Source organism: Bos grunniens, chromosome X (genome assembly GCF_055505025.1).
Source record: "Bos grunniens cultivar Pamir isolate PY7600 chromosome X, Bosgru_T2T1.0, whole genome shotgun sequence".
Classification (NCBI taxonomy): Eukaryota; Metazoa; Chordata; class Mammalia; order Artiodactyla; family Bovidae; genus Bos; species Bos grunniens.
Genome location: NC_141194.1, coordinates 67010348 through 67033934, shown reverse-complemented (window position 1 = coordinate 67033934; position 23587 = coordinate 67010348). Strand labels below are relative to the sequence as shown.

Sequence of the window (23587 nt, the reverse complement as noted above, 5' to 3'; positions counted from 1 at the left end):
CTGTAAAGAGGGTAAAGAGAGCGCGGGAGGAAAAAGGAGGGCTGTGGTAGGCAAGGGAGGTAGAGGGGGGAACGGGTCCAGCAAGAACAGCGGTGTTGGAGGAAACAATGGCAGGGGCAATAGCGATGGTGGCAGCCGAGGCAATCCCACTCTGGGCACCTTTCTGAATGGGCAGAGGCAGCTCACGGAGAAGAGGAGACCAGGCAGCGCCCGCAGAGGCTCTGAGAAAAGCGGCGAGGGAGGAGAAGGGGGAGGAGGAGGAGGTGGAGAAAGTGAGCGGGGTGGGGGGGGGGGGGAGGAGTGGGGAAGAGGCAGGGGGAGAACCCGGGAAGGAAAACCAGTAGCATCAGCAGCAGCAGCAGCAGCAGCCGCCGCCACAGCAGTGGCAGTAGCGACAGTAGCAGCATTTAGCAATAGCTTTAACAGCGATAGCGGCAGTAGCAGCCGCCCTCCTCTCTCCCTCCTGCGGACGGCCGCAGCCACGGTACTCAGCAGGCTCCAGCGCCGTGCGCGCAGCCCACTGGTGAGATAGCCCGGGCCGGAGCAGGCGGCGGTGCACTACAAGAGCGGACCTCAGGAGCAGCCGGCGGCCACCGAGGCGCTGAGTTTTAGGGCCATAACCAGACAGCCCTGAAACCATCCAGCACCGCCGCGGCGGCGGCGCCTGAGGGAGAGAGGCGCGTCCACCTGGCGGGCCCGGCGCATGGAGCTGAGGCAGAGGCGGCGGCGGCGGCGGCAGCAGTAGCAACAGCGGCGGCGGGGACAGCTTGAGCAGCTGCGGCGACGGCAGCAGCCCAGCCTTGACTGCGGCCGCGCTAGCCCCAGCGCCAGCTGCCTGAGTCCGCCGGCGACGCGTGTCTCCGGAGTCGGCCTGGGAGGTGAGTACAAGCGCTGCCATCCAGCCCCTGGCCTTTCTCGCCGGCTTCCCGGTTGACGCGGGGTGGCGGCGGCAGGGGGTGGAACGCGTTGGGGGAAGCCGAGCGAGAAGAGGAAGAAGGGGAAACAGAAGGGAGGACGTCTGTGTGAGAATGGCGTGCGTGTGTCTGTCTGTATATGAGGGAGTGAGGCCGCGAGGGCGAGAGATCCCGGTTAGCCCCGACAGGCACTGTAATCTAGGAAAGGCCTGTGTGCTTGCGCCGGGGGAGGGGGTGGCGGCGAGGGGGAGGGGAAGCGAGCGGGCCGGAGCCACAGCGCTCAGAGCGGGGCGGCGGGGACCAGCTGAGTGCCGCCTCCTTGCGGGCCGGCGCCGGGAAGATCCTGGCTGGGGAACGGGCAGTAACACTGCACTCTCCGGTGTCAGCGGGCAAACCCACGAGGCGGCCGCGACCAAGAGTCAGGGCCAAAGGTGAGAAGCGCCGTCGCCGACACCTTCCATGCCCGCTGGGCTGCACTGGCGACCACAGAGCGCCACTGAACACTCGCCACCGGACCAGTGCCATGGGCAGGTCTAAGTTGGGAGCCCTATAGAGCCCCACGCGGCATGTCACCTTTGCGTAATTGGCCCATTGCCCCTTCCCGCTCTCGGTGGCAGTCGAATCGACGCTTTCCTGCGTGGCTTCTGGCGTTTCACTCTGCCGCTCCCGGCAGCACACCGCCGCTCCGCTCTCTCACACCCGGTGGGGCGGGGAGGCCTCGAGCCCACACGGGGAGCCGGGCCAGGCTCTGGGAAAGTGTGGAAAACGCGCCGCTGAGTTGGCGCCGTTCTGCTGAGGAATCCAATGGTTTCAGCATGACTGCTTCTGTCTGATCCATGAGGGATCGAATAACCCGCCCAAGGTTTTCTGTCTTTTTTCTAAGAGGAAAAAAAAATGGCATCCCCATTTCTACACCAACACATTTGATTTTCTTCGAGCTTCTGTTTGCATTTTGGAGTAAGTGGGTTTGGTATTTTGCTTCTGGGTTTCGGCTCCCAGCATATTGTTGAATTCTGTGCACAGCAATATACTTAGCTCTGTGGCCTTTTCCTAGCGTTCCATTTTCTACACTGTTATCTGCAAAGACATGATTTGTGTGTAGGCCTCCCAGGGCTGTTTTTAAAAAGCATCTAAAACACTTTACCCTGGGATTTGAATATCTCTTCTGTTGTTTTTGATCGTGGAGAAGAGTGTGCTGATAGTTGCTGAGATATTTTGCTTGGTGAGAGAATGTGCTCCAATGGTCTTCTCTGAACTATAGAGACCATTCGGGTTTCGAGGGATGAATCTCTCTTACATCTTTTACACATAGGTTAACATGACCAAACGTTTTACTTACAGCCATGAAATTCTCATGGCTGAGGAGAATTTATACTTATTTAAAATATATTTTTAGAAGGTAACAAAAAAGCCCTAAGTAACTGTCATTTTACATATTAACTGGGAAACCGGCTAATCAAATAAAACTGGCTGAGTGTCTGAAACTCTATCCCAGTGAAATATGTGGCTGTGAATATAATTAACCATCTGTCTAGTGAGCAATTTAAATTTGGGCTGGTACATTTTTATTACAGTGTCTAATTTCTGGAAGACTTGTACATTTTACCCAACAGTAACAACACAAACGTATTTGCTTACTAGGTCAGAGATTCACTTGTGTGATGGTGGGATTTCCCTTCCTCCCTCCCACACCTCATCTTTACTAGTCCCCACGCTTCTTGACCTGGGAGGTCAAAACAAGCCTCTTGCCTTTGCAGTTGGCATATTTACAGTAGAGGAACTCAAACTAGGCATGGCAGCTAGTGATTAAACATTTTTGTTTCTTGGAAATACCTTCTAATATTTTACCTCCCACAGAACCTAGATAAACTGAATGCATTTGAGTTGAAAAAATATAATTCTTTCTGCACATGTATTCAGATGGAGAAGGGTGATTCAACAAATTTGTTTTGAAATTTGATTCCATTTACTTTCTCTTATTTTAATTACCCACCTAGCTCTCCCATTGCTGTTCCAACTGCTTTTCCACACCCCACAGACACACATCCTCAACACACACACAATCATACTTTTTGTCCTTATAGCCAGTTTTTTAGGTTATTAATATTCAGATCTGTGATTTTAGCAGAATGTTGAGAAACTGCATTTTTTCTGGAAATCAAAAGTGTAAAATAGCATAACATGAAAAAGCATTATACATAGTTTTTAAATGTTCCCTATGATGTGATTTTAACCAGCAATTTATTACAAGGGGAAAAAGAAATAGATTTTGGGTGGAGATGAAATGGCCCTAGAAGATGAAATTTCAGAGACCTCCACCAAATAGCTGTTGTTAACATAATGTAACATAACATTACATAATTAAAATGAACCATGGATTGATTGTGCAGTGGGCTAGAGAAAGTCATTTAAAGGAAAATGCTTTTAAAACAAATATTTGGCTAAATAACAGCTCTGATAAATGGGTAACAATTATGTAAGCACATGGTAGAATCTGACATATATCAAGTCTGTTAAATAAATCAACCTGTTCAGTGAATAAATATTCGATGCATCAATGCTTTTTGAAACACACACACACACACACACACACACAAACACACACACACAAGCAAACCTATTACACCCTGTTGCCAAAGTCAAACAAGTACAGCACACTGCTGCTTTCTCTCCGTTTTATTCAGTCTGACTCTCTTCCCTTTTTCTTTTTTTTCACAATTGTCTGATTACCTGTAAACTACTCAGTGAACAGAGACAGCTAAAGATGTGGTGGTGTTGCCTGTGTTTAGGAGGTGAGAGAAGAGAGATGAAAAAAGTGATAAGGGCTGGGTTTTAAACATACATGCTCATGACTTTCTGACACAATCACTGGTAGAGATCCCAGTTGCACAGAAGAATTTGCTTAGGAGAGGTACCAGCCTAACCAAAGAACCATTGATTGCAGTTTCTGTGTTCCTAAGTCCAGTTCTAGTGAATACTTTGTTTTTCTCCAAACCCTTAGTAAAGGGATAAAAGGAGATTCTAACTGGCCTTTGATTCTGTTATATTATCTTTAAACTTATTTATCTGGTGGCACATATATGGTTTAGGTGTTCCTTCTTGCAGTAAGCAAAAGGAGAGAAGAACCAAAGTAGATGATAGTGAAGGGAAATGATATACTAAGGAATAGGTCATCTGGCTTTCCTACTTTTCCTATCATAAAAACTTCAGAGTTGGACATTTTCTTTTTTTTTCCCCCATTGCCTCCTCTGAAAAGTTGCCCATCAGCTAGCTCCCTAATTGACAGTTTCTCAACCAGAAAACACCTTTTCAAACCCAATGTCATATGGTTAGACACAAAGAACTTGGTTGGGTTCTTCATGCCACTTCTCCAAGGCTGCTTGGAAACAAAACAAAGGGGACTGGACAAAACAGTATCACTCGAGGCTACCTTTAACCTCAGACCTCTTCTCTCTCCCAGAAAATTTCATTTTAGACGGAGGTGAACTTTCCTCTCTTCTCAAACAACACTGTCCTTGTGTCACAGTAGCACATTAAATGTTGGGAAATGTGGTCTGGGGTGGGGTCAACCAGGAAAGTGGAGTGTGGGAGGAAGCTGCCTTTTACTGATGGTAAGACCTTTTCTGGGCCAGCTACAGTTGAGGGTGAGGCCAGTCCCTCATTGCCTACTGTGGTTTGCAGGCCTCTGCTAAGGAATGTGTTCCTTTTGGTCTCATTTTCTGTAGATAAGCACTGTGGCTCAATGTCTTTCCCTCTCTTGTTCTCCTGTAGAAAAAGGACTGATGTCTTCAGGATCCTACTATGAACATAATTTTAATTTTTCTAAAAGGAATTTCAATAAGTCATTTCTCCATCTTCAGTAGGGTGATTTTGATATAGTTAATTATTTACAATTTTCTCAAAATCCCATTTAAAAGTTATACCTCTCTCCCTCAGTAGCCTATCTTAAGTTTTATGTGGCTAGCCTAAGCAAGAAGTTGCTCCTAATGTTTAACCTGGGGAGGTTTAGAGGTTAGAGAACAAGATTATACTGTGGACATGACTACTAGAGTAGTGTTAAGCCATCCTCCATTGACAACAAGGAATAGAGATTCATTTTGTTGAGGGTAAGTTAAAGCGTTTCCTCTATGGAAGACTGGAAGTAGGGTGGCCATATGTTGTTGATTATACCTGGTTGTCCCAGCATACTTATTTTACTCTCAAGTGTCCCATTTTGGACAAAAAGTTTCTATGGTCACCCTAACTGTAGGTCACTTTTAAATCAAATATGCTTCTTGATTTAGGGAGGTGGTTATATTTGTAAAATCTGAATGAGCTTTGAAAATGTCATAATCCCTTAACTAGTTCAGTCTGTCTTTTTCCTAGCTAAGAAGTCTGTCTGGAGGATAAGAATACAAGAAATAATTCAAACTTTGGGCTTGATGGAATTAGATTATTGGGTCTAAAGATATCCCTCCAAAATGCATTTGTGAATGTACACACACACACATGCACACACAAACAGGTGTCTGCTCACTGGAGAGTGGCTGTTCTTTCATGAAAGACTGGTAATAGTTTACAGGCTTAAAGCATATCAGAAGGCATTTAGGTTTAGAAAGATCATCCTGACCATAGTATGAATAGTTGCAAAACAAAAAAGGGTGGTAGCAACTGAGGTGTGAATTCTTCTTTTCTAAATATTTATTTAGCCCTCCCTGTAGCATGTAGCATCTTAGTTCCCTGACCAGGGATCGAAACCAGGGCCCTGCAGTGAAATCATGAAATTTCCTGAATTTTTCTTTTTTAAAAAAATTTTTTTGAATTGGAGTATAGTTGATTTACAGTGTTGTGTTAGTTTCTTTTTAAAACATGTTTTGAGAAGTTCACAGGTACTTCTGTGTCCAGAATAGTTTGCCAAATATTGGTCTTGCCAAATATACAAATATATGAATGAAATATATATATATATATATATTACATATATTATGTATATTTCCATTTGTTTTTTCTGTAATGGACAAGATGACTTTTTAAACTGCCTTCCAGTCTTAAGTATCTATGATTGGTTTTCATTGATCTAGGGCCAGAGTCAAAAGAGACTATAGCCCACAGGCCAAATCTGGCTTGCTATGGAAAAAGAAATAATGTAGACAAGAAGAAAATGTGAAGCCATTTAGAGTTGCTTTTGCAAATGTTTACAAGCTTTCCCTTCATAATTGAGCATTACCTAGGCCACTGTCAAAATGAGTCCACATTTCCTGAACACATACCTATCAGCTGATATCTAGGGCTTGGGAGACTGTCCAGAACCTGGTGAGGTGGCAGGAGGATGATCCCAAAGGTGAAATCCACATGTGAATTTGAGTTGAAATGTCAATAATGATCTTTTCTCTCCTGCCTATTGCAGTAACTTAAATTTTGTGGTGCTAATGAATTCTTCCCATCGTCCTTTCCAATATTTTCCACGTCATTCTAGGCATCCATGTGATTTATTCACCCAGAGACCAGGTCTCTGCAACTTGCTTGAACAGAGACCCTCTGTCTCTTTATTTACTAAGTTACTAGAACACATTCTAAAGAAGAGTTTTACTAAGTAGGGGAGTAGAAAAAATGGGCCATTACTGTCTAGCTCAGTGGTTCCTAACCTTTTTTTTGGCATGAACCCTTTTGAAAATTTGATGAATGTCAAGGATACACTCTTCAGAATTGTGCTAATTTAAAAGTATGACACTTTCAAGTGTTTTCAGGGAGTCCAACCATACATTGTGAGTTAAAAACCTTTGCACTAGCCTTTGCCCTGTTGTTACATGAATTCCTGTTGCATGACTGTCATTGTCAAGGTAACTTGAAAGGGGAGACATGAAGACGACTTTTTCAAAAAAGCCTGTTATTAGTATACTTGTGGTTCACAGCTCTCAGCTACCGTTATAAGCATTTTTCTGATTAGCCTTCACAGGCATTTTTTTATTATGAAAAAGAGTCACTTATTACTCATTCTGCCATTACTGTTCTCACCAAAGGCAAGTCAGGGTTAGTTTCTCCAAATCTTTGACTTTTTAACTTTCAGATTTTGTTCAACACTCAACCTCTGCAAGTTCATTATTAATATATAAAATACATTACATAAAAGCTCATTCACACTTACTTGCCTTCATTGCTCTCTCTTCAGTTCTCTATCTCTATATATTTCTCTTAGCCAAAGAGAAGTTTTATCTTGACAAAAATAGGAAACTCTTGCTAGCACTGATCGTTAAGTGTGTTGATGGAGCCAGACAAGGAGGTGGTGTCCAGATATCTTCATAAGGACCATCGGGACTCATGGGCCTTTTGCAATGTTAGCCATCCTGGAAATCTAATGTTATATATTAAAGGCAATGCTCCTTAACCTCTGCAAGCATGCCACATATGTGCTATGCAAATGCAAGGGTAAGAATACGTGGTATTCCTATCTATGAATAAATGTTTCTTGCCTGTCCCTTTGTTTCTATTCTTAGCAGTTTGGAGTATGGCAGAGTATGAAGACTAATGGAATTCTAAATCTGAAAGGATCCATTAATGATCATTTCTAATTCAATTCAGCAAACATTTATTGAGCATCTACTACATGCTAAGCACTAGGATACTGAGGAAGAGAAAAGAATGAAACAGATTCTCCTGTCATATAAAAAATTAGCTTTGATTCTGCTGAGGTTTTTTTTTTTTTTACCAACTTTATTAACCCCATCCTTTTTCTAATTTAATGCATTTTTTCTATGATTTCTATATTCCCCCTGTTAGAAAATAAGTATAAATGCCCTCTTTACTAACACAAGAGAAAATTCTCTGACAAATAGTTAACCTCTAGCTAATTGCCAATATCTGCTGGATCATCGAAAAAGCAAGAGAGTTCCAGAAAAACATCTATTTCTGCTTTATTGACTATGCCAAAGCCTTTGACTGTGTGGATCACAAGAAACTGTGGAACAGTCTGAAAGAGATGGGAATACCAGATCACCTGACCTGCCCCTTGAGAAACCTAAATGCAGGTCAGGAAGCAACAGTTAGAACTGGACATGGAACAACAGACTGGTTCCAAATAGGAAAAGGAGTACATCAAGGCTGTATATTGTCACCCTGCTTATTTAACTTATATGCAGAGTACATCATGAGAAATGCTGGGCTGGAAGAAGCACAAGCTGGAATCAAGATTGCTGGGAGAAATATCAATAACCTCAGATATGCAGATGACACCACCCTTACGGCAGAAAGTGAAGAGGAACTAAAAAGCCTTTTGTTGGAAGTGAAAGAGGAGAGTGAAAAAGTTGGCTTAAAGCTCAACATTCATAAAACGAAGATCATGGCATCTGGTCCCACCACTTCATGGGAAATAGATGGGGAAACAGCAGAAACAGTGTCAGACTTTATTTTTTGAGGCTCCAAAATCACTGCAGATGGTGATTGCAGCCATGAAATTAAAAGATGCTTACTCCTTGGAAGGAAAGTTATGACCAACCTAGATAGTATATTGAAAAGCAGAAATATTAACTTTGCCAACAAAGGTCCGTCTAGTCAAGGCTATGGTTTTTCCAGTGGTCATGTATGGATGTGAGAGTTGGACTGTGAAGAAAGCTGAGCATAGAAGAATTGATGCTTTTGAACTGTGTGTTGGAGAAGACTCTTGGGAGTCCCTTGGACTGCAAGAAGGTCCAACCAGTCCATGCTAAAGGAGATCAGTCCTGGGTGTTCATTGGAAGGACTGATGCTGAAGCTGAAACTCCAATACTTTGGTCACTTCACGCGAAGAGTTGACTCACTGGAAAAGACCCTGATTCTGGGAGGGATTGAGGGCAGGAGGAGAAGGGGATGACAGAGGATGAGATGACTGGATGGCATCACCGACTCGATGGACATGAGTTTGGGTGAACTCCGGGAGTTGGTGCTGGACTGGGAGGCCTGGCGTGCTGTGATTCATGGGGTCACAAAGAGTCAGACACAACTGAGCAACTGACCTGAACTGAACTGAAACTGAAACAAGATTTCCAGCCTCCATGGCACAAATACTTCTATTCTTATGTTTGCATTGGCTTAGCAGGCCCCACTTAATAAGGAGTAACATGTTTCTTTTCCCTGCAATTCTGAGGCAAGATTTGTATTATTGATATCATTGGTGATGTGGAATTGCAGATTGCATTAGCCATGGTATATAGCCATGGTCAATATATATAATATATACAACTCAAGATTACAATATATATAACTCAAGATTACAGTCCTTAGTTATTAACTTCTGACTAATGAATTGAATGTACTCTGCAAAAAGCCATCTTTGAGTGGGTTAGTTTTTAACTCCTAGTTGGTGATTGTATTAGTTTTCTGTAGCTACTGTAACAAATTACCAAAAGCTCAGTGGTTTAGAACAACATAAATTTATTATCTTACAATTCTAGAGGTCACGAATCTGCAATAGGTCTCACTGGGCTAAAATTAAGGTATGAGCAGGGCTGTATTCCTTTCTGGAGGCTGTAAGGGAGACTCCATTTCCTTGTCTTCCAGCTTCTAGATTGTGCCTACATTTCTTGTTTCATGGCTTCCCTACATTCTCAAAGTCAGCAATAATGAATTGATTCCTTACATTACATCACTTCAATCTTGCTTCCATTGTCATGTCTCCTTCTCTGACAGCTCACTCTCCTGCCTCCCTCTTCTACTTTTAAAGACCTTGGTAATTACATTGAGTCTACTTGGATGAATGCTGCTGCTGCTGCTAAGTCACTTCAGTCATGTCCGACTCTGTGTGACCCCATAGACGGCAGCCCACCAGGCTCCCCCATCCCTGGGATTCTCCAGGCAAGAATACTAGAGTGGGTTGCCATTTCCTTCTCCAATGCAGGAAAGTGAAAAGTGAAAGTGAAGTCACTCAGTCGTGTGCGACTCTGTGCGACCCCCTGGACTGCAGCCTACCAGGCTCCTCCATCCGTGGGATTTTCCAGGCAAGAGTACTGGAGTGGGTTGCCATTGCCTTCTCCGACTTGGATGAATAGTACAGAATTATTTCCCCATCTCAAGGTTAGTTGATTTGCAAACTTAATTCCACCTGCAACCTTAATTCCCCTGTGCCATATAACCTGGTATATTCACAGGTTATAGTAGTGACAGTGACTTGATTTTTTTTCTTTCCATTTTGAAATAATAGATTCACAGGAAGTTTCAAGGACAGAGAGGTCCTATGTACCTTTCACCTAGTTCCACCAATAGTTAAATCTTACCTAACTATAGTTTAAGACCAAACCTTGAACTTGATGTTAGAACAACAGGTTTGTTTAGTTCTATGTCATTTTATCACGTGTAGATTTGTGTACCACTAACATCATCAATATAAAGTACTGTTCCATCACCAAAAAAGATCTGTCTTGTGCTACCTATTTTTTTTTAACAGTCACATTCACCCCCTCATGCCCTCTATCCCCAAACCCTGGCAGTCACTAATATTTTTTAAAAAATGAATCTATAGTTATGCCATTTCAAAAATGATAGAGTCATGGAGTATGTGACCTTTTCAGGTTCGCTTTTTTCACTCAGTATAATGCCCTTGAGATCTAAGTTGTCTTGCATATAAATGGTACATTTGTTTATACTGTTGAGCAGTATTCCATGGTATGTATATATTGCTGTTTGTTTAACCGTTTACCTGTTAGGAACATTTTGGTTGTGTCCAGTTTTTGGCTATTGCAAAGAAAGCTGTACAGGTTGCATGTATGTGTACTCAGTCACTCAGTTGTTTCCAACTCTTTGTGACCCGATAGACTACAGCCCACCAGTCTCTCTGTCCATGGGATTCTTCATGCATAAATACTGGTAAATACTGGAGTGAGTTGCCATTTCCTTCTCCAAGGGATCTTCCTGACCCAGGGATCAAATCTGGGTCTCTTTTGTTTCCTGTATTGGCAGGTGGATTCTTTACCACTGAGCTACCTTGAAACCTGTTTGTTTAATCATTTACCTGAGGAACATTTTGGTTGTGTCCAGTTTTGGGCTATTACAAAGAAAGCTGTACAGGTTAGTGTAAAGTTTTTTGTATGAACATGTTTCCACTTCTCTGGGGAAAATGCCCAAGGGTATGATTACTAGGTCATATGGTAAGTGTATGTTTAGTTTTTTAAGAAACTGCAAAACTGTTTTCCAGAATTCCATTACCTAACTTATCACGGTCTACTAGTATCAACATTTTACCTGCTTAAATAAACCTTACCTCTCTTTAAGTCCTGTATCCTCCCTCACTGATAATATTATAGTCCTAGATATTTCCTTTATATATATTTAGAACTACATCAGACAGTGTCATGATTTTTGCTTCAACTGTCAAACATAATTGTGAGAACTCAACAGGAGAAGCAGTCAATTGTATTTACTCTTACTTTTACTCTTTCTGTTGTCCTATCTTCCTTCTTGAGGTTTCAAGATTCTTTCTTTATATTTTTCTTTCTGTTTAGAGACCTTCCTTTAGTCATTCTTTTAGTGCAGGTTTGTTAGCAACACATTCTCTTGGTTTCCTTCATCTTAGATTTCTTGGTTTCCCGTGTGTTCCTGAAGGATATTTTCACTGCATATACTCTTAGCTTCCTGAATCTGTAGGTTTATGTCTTTTGCCAAGTTTGGAAAGTTTTCAGCCATTATTTATTTGAATACTTTTTCTGTCCTGCCTTCTTTATCCTGTTGTTCCAGGCCTCCTCTAATGACAGGAAAGTTAGATATTTCTTTATAGTCCCACAGAGACCCTGTTCATTATTTTTCAATTTGAGTTTCTTTGTTCAGATTGCATAATTTCTATCATTTGGTCTTCAAGTTAGCTAATTCTTTCCTTAGTCCTCTTCATTATATTTTAGAGCCCACATGTTGATATTTTTTAGAATTTTAGTTATTGTATTTTTAATTTCTAAAAATTCTAATTGGTCCTTAAACATGTATCTTATATTTCTTTGCTGAGACTTTGTATTTTTCATTTGTTTTAAGAGTATTTGTAGTTTATTACTGAAGCATTTTTATCACGGCTATTTTAAAATCATCTCTAGTTAATTCTAATATCTGTCGTCTTAGCTTTGACATCTATTTATTTCCTGTTTTCATTCAGCTTGAAATATTTCTGGTTCTTGGTATGATGAGTGATTTTTAATAGAAACCTGGACGTTTTTGTATTACATTATGAGACTCAGGATCTTATTCAAACCTTCTGTTCAGCTAGCTTTTTCTGACATTGCTTCAGCAGGGGAAGGGAGTATGATGCCTTTGTTACTGCCAGGTGGAAGTGCAAGTTCAGGTTCCCCACTCAGCCTCTGTAGACACTTGGAGGGCAGGGCTTCTCATTACTTCTGGTGAGGGGTTGGAATTCAGTCACATTTCAAGTGCTTAATAAGCATATGTGGTTAGTGGCTACCATACTGAACAATGCATACATAGATGGCTGTCATAGGAAGACCAGAGGTGAGGAAGGAAGGTTGGTTCTATAACAACTGAGGTTTGATGTGGTGTGAGGTTTGGTGTGAGATGCTGTGGCATAGGTAGACTACAACAAGGACCTAGTTATTGGATTTGAGGTCTGTGGCTGGGGTTTGTTTCCAAAGCCTGTGGTGCTATGAATACTACAAAGATATGTGTACAAGGAACTCAACTGGACATTATCAATATAGTAGAGTTGATAGATGGTGAAACAGTGGAAACAGTGGCTGACTTTATTTTTGGGGGCTCCAAAATCACTGCAGATGGTGACTGCAGCCATGAAATTAAAAGATGCTTACTCCTTGGAAGGAAAGTTATGAACAACCTAGATAGCATATTGAAAAGCAGAGACATTACTGTGTCAACAAAGGTCCGTCTAGTCAAGGCTATGGTTTTTCCAGTGGTCATGTATGGATGTGAGAGTTGGACTATAAAGAAAGCTGAGCGCCGAAGACTTTATGCTTTTGAACTGTGGTGTTGGAAAAGACTCTTGAGAGTCCCTTGGGCTGCAAGGAGATACGACCAGTCCATGCTAAAGGAGATCAGTCCTGGGTGTTCATTGGTAGGACTGATTTTGAAGCTGAAACTCTGATACTTTGGCCACCTTATGCGAAGAACTGACTCATTTGAAAAGACCCTGATGCTGGGAAGATTGAGGGCGGGAGGAGAAGGGGACGACAGAGGATGAGATAGTTGGATGGCATCACCGACTCAAGGTACATGAGTTTGGGTAAACTCTGGGAGTTGGTGATGGACAGGGAAGCCTGGCGTGCTGTGGTTCATGGGGTCGCAAAGAGTCGGACATGACTGAGCGACTGAACTGAACTGAACTGAGAGTTAATAGAAACTATACCAAGTATTAAATATGTTTCTTCCTCTCAATCTTTGTAAGAGAGGTGGAGTAGCATGTTGCAGATTCCTGTCACACTTCATTTTGTTAAAGGGAAATTCTCTCCTATTGGGGAGAAGTTTGTTTATTCAAAGCAACAAACTTCACTCTATGGCTGAAGTAACTGTTGATTGAGGAAATATTATCAGAAAAGAGTAGGTTATGAAAAGGGCATTCTGTTGATTTGTAGAATCTAGGGTTTATTTGGCATCTTGGTGGCCCCTGTTATGTCATTTATCTCCAACATGCTTAGCCAGTTTGCTTTGGGGCGACATTTGTGACAGAGCTCTGGCCTTAACAGAGCTGGGTTGACTTGTTGGCACTTTTTTGTCCAAGGCCCAGAGAGTCAGTAGACCCTGTTACACAGCTTCTTTGCACACTGTTGCCTTCTCAAATCTCTCTTTGCTTAGATTTGTAGGAGTTTCCTTAACGTGGAGTCAGTGTTCTCAATTTCCTCTTGGGGTAGTTCAGTAACATTTTCCCTTCTTGGATCTCTATATTTGTGAGTACATCTTCAGGTGTTTGCGTAGGGCTGCCTATGTACTTTACATCTCAGTAAGAGAAGAGGTGCACCCATTGTCTATTTAATGTATGTCATATGTAGAGTCTATAAGTCACATTGCATTTTCCCATAACAAATCCTATATGTGTAAAGTTGTGGCCTTGGTATGTTAAGATGTTTCATAAATGACATAGTCAAATTCATTTGGCTAAATAAGTAAAAGAAAAGGGAGTTATTCAGTGCTACAATGAGTTTTTTCAGATTTATGTGGTTTGACTTAAAGCTAAACAAAAAGACAGTCATCTGAGGAAGAAACAGTTTGAAAGTTACACTGTGAAAACAGAGAGGTAGGCATACTTGATAACACAAGATCAAGGTGTAGGTTGTAAATCCAGGACCATGGCTCACCTAGATCCTTCCATATGTGCATTTGTGGGGAAGAGGTGAGTATTCCCGGTCTGTTACTCAGACATATGGAAATAATACAGTAGGAGCAACCAGAATCCAAATTTATCATGTTGTCTCTCAAGGAGGCTGCAAATACACCAGTTAATTTTGAAGACAGTGGTCACTGGTTAAGCAGAGGGGCCAGGATCAGGATATTGCTATATAAATCTGGGAAGAGAACCTAGAGTTAGCCTTCCTTGTCATTTATCTCACCCTTTCCTATAAGCCACTGTTTTTTTGCTCTATTTCAATAATGCTTTGGTTGCTACATGTACATATATTTAGCACTTGAATAAATGGAAAAGCCCATTTGTTTATTGTCTAGATAAGTTGGTAATGTCATGATATTGCTGACCCTGATAACTCATGATTCATAAGGGACAAGCCACTTTTAGCCAACTACTGAAAGATGCTGAAAAGCAGGTAGGTGGACTAATCTCTCCTTTTTGATTCTCACCTCTGCCATTCGACCCTCAGATATGACTTTTATATGTTCCAGTACTGAGCACCGTTGGTTAATAGAGGCCTAAAGTGGATTCAGCTAATGCCAGGAATGGGGTTCTTTTATTTTCTGAAAAATCAGCTTATTATACTTAAGAATCCAGAGTTCTGAGTCACACAGCCAGGCCATGTACTAGAGAGGAACACTCTCAAATTACTCTTTTAAATGAAGAGCCACTTTGGCATAGTATGCACTGAAAGAAAAAGTGTGATCCTAGGTATGCTTTTTATTTTTCCCTCTGTCCTTTTGGTTTTCTTCAGCCTTTCTCTGATTTGCATGGCTCTGTTCTGACTCCCAAGATCCATCTAAAGGCCCTTTATAATGAGCGTCTCCCTTCTCCATGTGTCCTACTTATGGCATGGAAATGCTGGATGTCACACAATGTAAGGCAGTATTGGCTACAGTGAGTTCAGAGGAGGACTCTGGGGCTACCAGTTGTTTCCAGACTGTCAGATAGAAGGAATGCTCAAGCAGCTGGGATAGTTTGAGGTGGTAGAAGCAGCAGTGGATAATAGGGCAGAGAGCTGTTGTTTGTGCTTATTGCTGAGATGGCCAGCTGAGAGAGACAGCTGTGTGTTCAGTGGTCCTGAGGAAGTTAAAACTAAGATTGGTGTGTCTTCATTCAGGAGATAGTTATGTTAAGGGACCAAAGGCACTAAGGCTGCCAAAAATAACACCTTAGAATTCTATAGCCCCTCTCTTCTCGAGGATTAGAAGGGCTCCTATGTTTTATTTCATGTGACCTCACAAACAACCTTATGGAGTTAAGAAAAGTAAATATTGAAGACCACATAGGACAAGTTGCTTCCCTTTCCTGGGCCTGAGTTTTCAAACTGTGAAATGAGGGCTTGGTCTAGAGCTAATCTCTAAGATCTTTTCCCACAGCAACAATTTCCATGATGGTAACATTTTCCAGATGGGGGAATTGAGTCTCTGGCACTTTAAAGTGAATTTCACAAAGCCATACTGTAAATCAGGGACAGAGTGATTACTATAGACCAAGCCCTAATCCCTTCCCTTAGATTGCCCTGTCAGTGGTCTCTGAATTGTGAGGTAAGAGGGACTATCACTTCTGAACACATGAAGCCTGTGTTCATCCATTCCATTTAACTCTTCCTCGCCTTCATAGCCTACCCTCTTCACTTATCAGGAGGGCCTTCAACCTTCCACTTGATGTTGCCCATGATCCATATCTCCTTTGGCTATAGCTGCTTTCCTGGCGTATTGTGTGGCTGGATACAAGGTCACTGCTACCCTTAGAGAGTTAAGTCTGGAACCAGCACTTCAGTTACATCAACTAAGAGCTATGGCTCCTACGTGTAGCGGAAGGTTAGGATAGGAAGAGCCATTCAAAAATATCATATTGTGAGGTGCCCATGGAAAGCAAGGAGGGCTAGGGGGAAAGAGCTGACAAAGGGGCCATGGGAGAAATCAAGAGACAGTGAATTGATAAAAGCAAATGGATCAAATTGTCAATCAGTATGCAGCGAAGAACCAAGATGACTGAAATTTCTTCAGAGTTGTAGGATAAAATGGCATTTCTGACTATGAGGGGGATTTAGCTTGGGGAAGGACAATAGAGGAAAAAGGAAAAGCTTTTATCTTCAGCAGGTTCAACTTTTACAGTAAGACATTTAGTTTAAAAAATATTGTGAGCTGAGTACTGTGAGGGAATAAATTTAGAAAGTCATATTCCCCATACGATTTCTGGAAATCAGTAGGAGTTTGGCTCAAGAAAGGATGGCAGAAGGTGATTTGTGGTGTTGTAGCAGCCGCCTTGGAAGGCAAGATGGAAATTTTGTCCCTGAAAGGCTAGGTAATTGGAGGAGACTCACTGGAAGTTTCTGTCTGCAGAAAATCAATGAGACAGAGTGGGGTTTTAAATACGTATGGTAAGGGGTGGGGGATGGAACACCCAAAAGCCCCCATCTTGCAATAGGTCCGTTTGTTAAATCTTTGGCTTATGGAATTTGTTGGTTACTTTTGGGCCAAAAGTTCCTCAGGTTCCCAGGGCTTCTCTGTATCTCATTCTGGTGACCCCTTCTTTCATTTTTCTTTGTCCCATTACTTTTTTCTCTTTTTCATTTCCCTAGTTTTGAGATTAAATTAATTTACCATATATCAAAATAATCTATGAACATTTAACAGATTTTGAAAAATATGGAAAAGAAATAATCAACCTTTTGCTTTTAAAAATGGCATGTTTTATTTTGAGTGATTAGAAAAATACTGAAAAACATTGAGAATCAATAATATAACAAACACACCTGGATCTTGACTCAGAATTGACAAACTTAACATTTTTTTTTTATTGTGGTAAGAACACTTAACATGTCTACCCACTTAACAAATCTTTAAGTGTACAGTATTGTTAACTCTAAGCACTATGTTGTATAGCTGATCTCCAAACCTTATTCATGTTGCACAACAACTGTTAGCATTTTCAACACAAGGTTTGCTTTAGATCTTTTCCCAGTGGGAGAAATAACACATTATAGACAAGTCAAATTCAATCCCCTATTCCTCTCCATTCATTCCCAGAGGCAAAGATTAATTTGGTATGTATTCTTCCATATAATTTATATATCCATATGGGCTTCCCTGGTGGCTCAGATGATAAAGAATCTACCTGCAATGCAAGAGACCCAGGTTCGATCTGTGAGTTGGGAAGATCACCTGGGAGAAGGGAATGGCTACCTACTCCAGTATTCTTGACTGGAGAATTCCATGGATAGGGGAGCCTGGTGGGCTACAGTCTATGGGGTGACAAGGAGTCAGACATGACTGAGGGACTAAAGAGAGAGAGTGAGAAGCAATATATAGAATTGTCCTGTGTGTCTTTCTTAATTTACATAAATAATAATATCCTAGTGTATGTGTTATTCTGCAGCTAGCTTTCTTTTCCTTCACTCAACATCTTGTTTAGGGATGTATTCCATTTTCTTTTTTACATTTCTTTTTCCCATTCTAACTGTATTGTAGAGTCAATTACATGTACCTTACTTTTTCATGATATTTTTCATTATAAAGTGATACCTAACTACATTACAGGAAAATTGGAGAATCCAACTAATTGATAGCTCTTAGGACCAGAGAACAATTTGCAAAGGCTTTAGGCAGCTCAGCCAGCTCAGTGATTTTGGCTATAAAACACTGAAGAGCAAAATTGGAAGGGTCTGTAGGGATACTGCCTTGTCAGTCACCTACCTCATGTTTTGAAGGAGTAATAGAAGCCCAGAGAAGGAAAATTGCTTAACAAGGCTACATGTCCATTTAATTTATTTGAGACCCCTGACTCCATATCCTGTACATGAAACCTTTCCATGGTGAAAAAAAAGAAAAAAGAAACCTAAAACTGAAATCATTTGTTATAAAAATTCCATTTTAATAAGGTGTGGGAAATATGGAAGAGTGTAAAAATGAAGAAATCAAGGACTGCTTAATTTAATATTTTTATCTTCTGAACTTTTTTCCTGTGTGTTTTTAATGTTTCTGTGGTTGTACCTTGCTTTTTTCCCCACTTAACATTATAATGCCATAATGCACAGTTTTCAAAAGACAGATTTGTACATTGAAATCTTGCCAATGAATAATTTTTAAGGCACACTTTTGCTATATAACCATTAAAATATCGATAGCATAGGGAAGGACTTATGCAGAGAAGAAACAAGGACCATGCTATATTCCCCAGCAAGATGGTTCCTGTCCTTTGACTAGATCTTGTTCTTCTACACAACAACAACAACAAAATCTAGGTTGACATTTTCAGGGCTCCTGCTCCTGAATTATTCATACATAACAGTTAGAATGTGGTCAGAAATTTGGAGTGTGACCAAGAGATACCCTGACACACCCCTCCACCTCCAAGGGTAGGCAGTGCCCCTCAGGCCCATGAGGAGTGAATTCTCAGGCTTCCAGGCTCAGAAGAAGCCACCCCAAGGAAGAGATAGTGATTGTTTTCCCTGTTCTATGAGGGTGAGATCAGGTGTTCAATTTTTCCAAGCTGCAGAACATACAGGACAATAGTGTTTAAAACTTCCTCAGCATTTATGTGAGAGGGGGCTCCATCCCTGACTAAGCCATATCACTTCTACACACATGCACATACATGATTGGAATTGTTGAGTACAATTTTGGTTGCACTCGTTGTATATGCAAAACTACGTTCAACTATCAAGACCTGCAGGAAGAGAGGTGATGGTTTGTCACTCTAGACGGTTCAGTGTGTTTGAACCAATGAAGCACCGAAAGATTAAGCTACTCACTCAAGGTTACACAGCAAAAAAAAAAAAAAATCAGAATGCTGAGATTACAAAATAAAATAAAGTTAAATGGAAGCACAGTTATTCCTGGTCGTCTTGGGTCTTAGAAAGTCAGACCTTAGCTCACTGAAGCTCACCATGCTTCTGCTTTAATCAGTTTAGTTCATTGCTAACTTGCCCTTGCTGCCTGTGATTTTCTTTAGGTGGGCCAAATGTCAATTCACAGTAGTTGTTCAGAAGCACTTGACAGGTTCAATTTTTCAGTTCCAGGCTCTATTCTTTCACACAGGGCTGGAAAGACAGGAGTCACGCTAGTGGCTAACTGCAGTTCTGTCTCAAGCTCACGCAGGGCTGGTGTGTGTATGTGTGTGTGTGTGTAAGTGTCTGTGTGTGTTCATGAGTGAGTGTATGCTTGCAAATTAGTGAGGACTGCAGGATTAAAAATGTTCAAGATTTTAAATTGAAATAATTAAGCAAATTCCTCTAAAAAGAGCCCTTTCCCCTGCCAAAAGATTTTCTTTTTAAAGATACTTATTTCTGCAGTTGATTGAGGTTTAGAAATAGGCAGGACGAGACTCAGCAAATGTGTATTTTGCTAGGACATAGGGTGCTCTTGTTTCCAGGTTATAGAAGCCAGTGTTGGACCACGTCCCAGCTGTGTTTACCCCCAGATTCAAGTTTCAATTCAAGGGAGCTTCTTTCCACACCTCTCTCCCCTCCCCCCAGCAAAAGCTGCAGAGCTAAAGCTGCCTTTATAACAAGGAGTGGCTTTAGGCACTGAGGAGCTTTTCTCCTTCAAACTGGGCAGACAACTTCTCTGTGGGAGTCTGAACCTGCTACACCTATCAAAGGCTTTGGGAAATGTGAAGTGGCACTTACAGCATCTAAACTGCAGTGAACTTGCCTGTATGCTGGCCAGCTTGGCTATGGGAAATCTTGCCTTTTATTGCCTATGTAAAGCCCCCCCACTTAACCAATCAGGTCTGAATGTGTGGGTGTAGGGGACATAGGAGGTTGCAGAAACATCACAGCTGTCCTCAGACCCAAAGAGGGTGGTAGACCAAGAAGTCCATTATTAGTCTGTTTCCAGTGTCTCAGTTAGGGGAAGACTGTAGTCTTCACTAGGAAAGATAAGAGAGGCAAGTAGATATGGGACCTGGAAGAGTTGCAAGGGACCTCAGCCACAGATCAGTACTTCCCAATGTTTTCAAGCCCTCCCAAACCCTTTTCTAATCATTTTTCATAAGGCCTAGTGCTTCGAAGAGGTTGTTATTTCTTCTGAAAATGTTACATTTATTAAATAATAGTTCTCTGTGTTCATATACAACACATATGTGTATGTCAGAGCTTCTAATCAGCATAAATAAGCAATATTATTGTGCTTGGTTGCTGTAATTCCAGGGAAAAGCAAAGAAATTTGGCGTTTAGATAACTGGGGCAGCTGTATGACAGTTAAGTACTCTGTTTTCTTTAAAGGTTTGAAATATTAAAAATGACTTGAGGATCCCGATGATTACCGTTGTGGTCTGTTAAGACCAGGGACCTCAGGTTGGGAACCACTGATCTAGTTAATTACTACCTTCCTATTTTTGAGTTAGCAAGTAAGGCTTTGGCCAAATAGAAAGTTAATCTTTGACCTGAAATTAAACTCACCCAATTGGGGATAGGTTTGTATCTGTATACTTGGCTTCCCTTATGAGTCTTCTGGCCTGTAACTTTGAATCATTTATGATTAAATATTTTAAATGTCAAGAAGGGGACTTTTGGTCAAAATCTGTATTAGTCAGGATTCTCCAGAGAGAAAGAATCAATAGTGTGTGTGTGTGTACATACAAAATAAGTAATTGGCTCATGTGATTATAGAGGCTGAGAAGTCCCAAAAAATTCTGTCTGCAAACTGGAGACCCGGTAAAGCCAACAGTGTACTTCCAGTCTGAATTCAAAGGCCTAAGAACCAAGAAAGCCAACTGTGTAAGTTCCAGTCCTAGGACTTGAGAAGACTAATATCCAAACTCAACAGTTAGGCAGAGAGAGGCCGTAATATACATTAAAGGCACTTATGGTGGTTTGGAACTGCCTTGATATTTGAGACAGGCCCTTAACTTCTGGGAGGGGTATTAAAGGGGCTTTCTCATTCCATTTATTTGAAGTTCAAAGTCATTCATAGATATTATATACTTAAAGAATACCTACTAAGTATAGGATACTGTAGCTGGGACAAGGGAGGTGGTAGGAGTAATAATGGAGTGGTAGGTGAGTAAAATATCCCCACATTTTAGGGAAATTGTGTTTTACTAGGGGAGAGCTATGTGTACAGGACTATTTCTAAGACTGGGTATAAGATAGTTGTGCTCTGGGGATTATAAATTGCATATGCAATACTTTCTTCAGCAGGATTCCCTGGGACTGAAAGGTGTATAGTGGAATCAGGTAAACCAACAATTGCATAATTTCTAACTGCCTGCTAACAGAAGACAAGTATAAGTTGTGCCTCACTGGTGCTTTGTGCAGCAAATCACAACATTTAGAAGCATTACCACCCTGGACATTTGTATGTTTACTCATTAAACCTTACATTGACACCTTGGCCACAATTTTTTTTTGCCTCTTGGAAATAACTAGGAAGTCATCTAAATAATTTTTACTTGCTACATAAATTTTTTTTTCTAGATTACCTTGCCTAGATGTATCTACAGGCAGGTAACTGCTCCCAAAGGCAGTCCATTCCAGATGCTCATTCTTTTTATTTTATTATTTTTAATTGTGGCAAAATACACATTACAAAAATGTGCCATCTTAACCATTTTAAAGTATACAGTTCTGTGGAGTTAAGTACATTCACATATACAACCATCACCACCATCCATCTCTAGACCTCTTTTCATCTTGTAAACTAAAACTCTGTATCCATTGAACAATAGCTCTCCATTTCTACCCTCTCCCCAGACCCTGGCAATCACCATTATACTTTTTGTCTCTATGAATTAGACTCTTCAAGGTTTCTCACGGAAGTGGAGTCCTGTAGTATTCATTTGTCCTTTTGTAACTGGCTTATTTCACTTAGCATGAAGTCCTCGAGATTCATCCATGTTGTACCATGTGTCAGAATTTACTTCCTTTTAAATGTTGAATAATATTCCATTGTATGTTTTTATCACATTTTGTTTATCCATTCATCTGTCAATGGACATTTGACTTGCTTCACTTTTTGGCTATTTTGAATAATGTTGCTGTGAATAAATACTGCTTTCAATTTTCTTCAGTATGTACCCAGAAATGAACTTGCTAGATTATATGGTAATTCTATTTTTAATTTTTTTAAGAATTGCAATACTGTTTTCCATAGCAGCTGAATCATTTTACATTCCCACAAACAGTAAGAGTTCCAAATTTTCTATATCTTTGTCAACATTTATTATTCTCAATTTTTTTAATAATAGCCATCCTAATGTTTGTGAGGTGGTATCTTGTGGTTTTAATGAGCATTTTTCTGATGATTAGTTACATTGAACATCTTTTCATGGGCTTATTGGCTAAATTATAAGGGTTCTTAATTTATTCTGGATATGAATACTTCTTCAGATTATATGATTAGCAAATATTTTTGCCCATTCCATGAATCTTGTTTTGACTTTGTTGGTAGTTTCCTTTGATTCACAAAAGTTTTTAATATAGTCTAAGTTATTTTTTTTTCTTTTCTTGCCTGCTTTTGATATCATATCCAAGAAATCATTGCCCGGTCAAACATTATGACACTTTCCTCCTATGTTTTCTTCTAAGTATTTTATAGTTTTAGCTCTTACAATGATCCATTTTGAGTTAATTTTTGTATATGATATAAGATAAGGGTGCAACTTCCTTTCTATGTGGATATCCAGTTTTCCCAACACAATCTATTGTAAAGACTTCCGTTTTCCCATTGAATGGTCTTGGCACCCTTCTGGAAAATCTTTTAACCATATAGTGAAAGCTAATTTCTGGGTTCTCTGTTCTATTCCATTGGTTTATATGTCTGTCCTCATCCCAGTACCATGTTTTTTTTTTTTTTTTTTTAATTACTGTAGCTTCGTAGTAAGTTTTGAAACCAGTAAGTGTGATGCTGCCAGCTTTGTTATTCTTTTCGAGATTGTTTTGGCTATTTGAAATTCCACATGAATTCTAGGATGAATTTTTCTGTTTCTGCAAAAAATGTTATTGGGTTTTTAAAAAATATAAGTTGAATTGAATCTATAGATTGCTTTGAGTGGTTTTGATATGTTGACAATATTAAGTCTTATAATCCTTGAACATGAATGTCTTTCTGTTTATTAGTGTCTTTAGTTTCCTTCAGCAACATTTTGTTCTTTTCGGTGTGCAAGTTTTTCACCTCCTTGGTTAAGTTTATTCATAAATATTTTATTCTTCTTGATGCTAGTATAAATGGGATAATTTTCTTAATTTGTTTTTTGGCTTGTTCATTTTTAGTATATAGAAGTGCAAGTTTTGCATGTTGGTTTTGTGTCTTGAAACTTTGCTGAATTTGTTTATTAGTTCTAGCAGGTTTTTTGTGGAATCTTTAGGTTTTTCTTCAGGACTTTCCTGGTGGCTCAGATGGTAAAGTATCTGCCTATAATGCAGGAG

The 23587-nt window shown here is 40.6% G+C and overlaps 1 protein-coding gene across 1 annotated transcript in view; it reads left to right on the top strand.

The window, feature by feature from the left end:
• Window positions 1–300: 300 nt before the first annotated feature.
• NEXMIF (neurite extension and migration factor) overlaps window positions 301–23587 on the top strand; it is a 205103-nt gene continuing 181816 nt past the window's right edge. Inside the window, exon 1 of the mRNA XM_086388991.1 lies at window positions 301–878. The gene's annotated coding sequence lies outside the window, so the exon portion shown is untranslated. The remainder of the gene's footprint in view (window positions 879–23587) is intronic.